We start from the raw sequence: 1,873 nt of genomic DNA on the forward strand, positions 1-1,873 counted from the left end.
CTCAGAACCTTCACTCCAGTGGGTGGACTTCTGTGGTATAAGTGTTCTCCAGTCTGTGAGTCACCCACCCACCAGTTACGGGATTTGATTTTACTGTGATTGTGCCCCTTCTACCATCTCATTGTGGCTCCTCCTTTGTCTTTGGATGTGGGGTATCTTTTTTGGTGAGTTCCAGTGTCTTCTTGTCAATGATTGTCCAGCAACTAGTTGTGATTCTGGTGTTCTCGCAAGAGGGAGTGAGGGCACGTCCTTCAACTCCGCCATCTTGGTTCCTCTCCAAAAGTTGAACTTTTGATATTGTCATTTCTAAAATTAAAAAAAATACATATATAAGGAACAATTTTTATTTTAATGATCCATTTAAACCTGTCTTAGTCCATAAAGGATTTCAGATGGCTGAGAAGGGATTATCGGTGATAAATTTAATTTCAGGTACTGTTAAAACATCAAAAATTTTAAGTAGATGATTATCCCCCAGACCTGGCTCCTCCAATCTTGATTTAATATTTGGGATGTCTTCCCTCTCCTGCTCTGGCTCAGATGCATGCTGTTAGCAGAAGTTTGGTGACGGTGGTTTAGGGCAAGGGAGGGACAGGCAAGTTCCACTCCTACCTACCACAAGTCCCCCTTTCTCTGTGCCCGGGGCTCCGGCTCAGTTCACCTGGACTGGAATGGTCTTGGGATTGAGGGCAAGTGTTTGTGTTAGTTATTAGGAGCCAAAGGACTAAATCAGCTTGAGGCTTTGCTTTTCCGCTTACCTCTTCCATGTCAAGCTTTTGTGCAGAAATTGGCCTGGACGTTCCCCACTGTGTTTTCATATCTGCAGTGGTTTGAGACGTCATTTAAATAAGAAAATATTAAATACAACTTTAAAAAAATATATATTTATTCATTTTGGCTGTGCCTGGTCTTAGTTGCGGCCTGTGGGATCTAAGGTGCAGCATGCAGGATCTAGTTCCCTGACCAGGGATCGAACCTGGGCCCCCTGCATTGGGAGCAGGAGTCTTGCCCAACTGGACCACCAGGGAAGTCCCTACATCCAATTCTTAAAGCTTATTTCGATTAATGTTATGACTGAATGTCCATCGAACAATTCTGCAAAAATTAGAATTACATATAATCTAATCACTATTAAAACTGTATAACATTGGTGGGGATAAACCATTATAAGGGTTTTCTTAAATGTATCCACTTAATGCATTCTCCCAGTAGTCAGTTTTATTGTCAATCCCTTTCCCTATTTATTTATTTGAAAGATTTTAATAATTGCTTTTTAACATAAAATTCATAGTATTATCAGTCCTTATTATTATTGTGGTATTTCACTCTTGTACTAGGAAATATGGATTTGTATACCTTCGGAGAAATGTCTATTTAAATCCTTTGTCCACTTTAAAATCGACATATTTGCCTTTTTATCATTGAGTTGTAAGAGTTCTTTACATATTCTGGATACCAGTCCCTTCTTAGATGCACGATTTGTAAAAAATATTCTCCAGTTCTATGGGTTGTCTTTTGACTTTCTTGATTTGTAGCACAAAAGTTTTAAATTTTAATGAAGTCCAATTTATCTATTTTTTTCTTCTGTTATTTATGCTTTTGGTGTCAGATCTACAAAACCATTTCCTACAGGTAATTAGCTTTCAATGTCTCCTAAAGGACATAGAAGAACCTGAGTAAGCACTTGCAATAATGATGTGATTGTGTGTGTGTTTTAAGTAGATTTTATTTTTTAAACTGGTTGTAGGTTCACAGCAAAATTGAGTGGAAAGTACAGAGATTTCCCATAGACCCCCTTTCCCCCCACATGCCCAGCCTCCCCGATGATCAACATCCCCCACCAGAGAGGTACATTTGTTACCATCATTGAACT

At 39.0% G+C, this 1,873-nt stretch overlaps 1 non-coding gene across 1 annotated transcript; it reads right to left on the reverse strand.

Moving 5' to 3' along the window:
- Nucleotides 1–955: 955 nt before the first annotated feature.
- TRNAW-CCA (transfer RNA tryptophan (anticodon CCA)) lies at nt 956–1,028 on the reverse strand. The gene has a single exon. It is a non-coding gene; the product is annotated as a tRNA-Trp (tRNA).
- Nucleotides 1,029–1,873: the final 845 nt, after the last annotated feature.

The sequence above is a fragment of the Tursiops truncatus genome, chromosome X, assembly GCF_011762595.2.
Source record: "Tursiops truncatus isolate mTurTru1 chromosome X, mTurTru1.mat.Y, whole genome shotgun sequence".
In the NCBI taxonomy this organism is placed as follows: Eukaryota; Metazoa; Chordata; class Mammalia; order Artiodactyla; family Delphinidae; genus Tursiops; species Tursiops truncatus.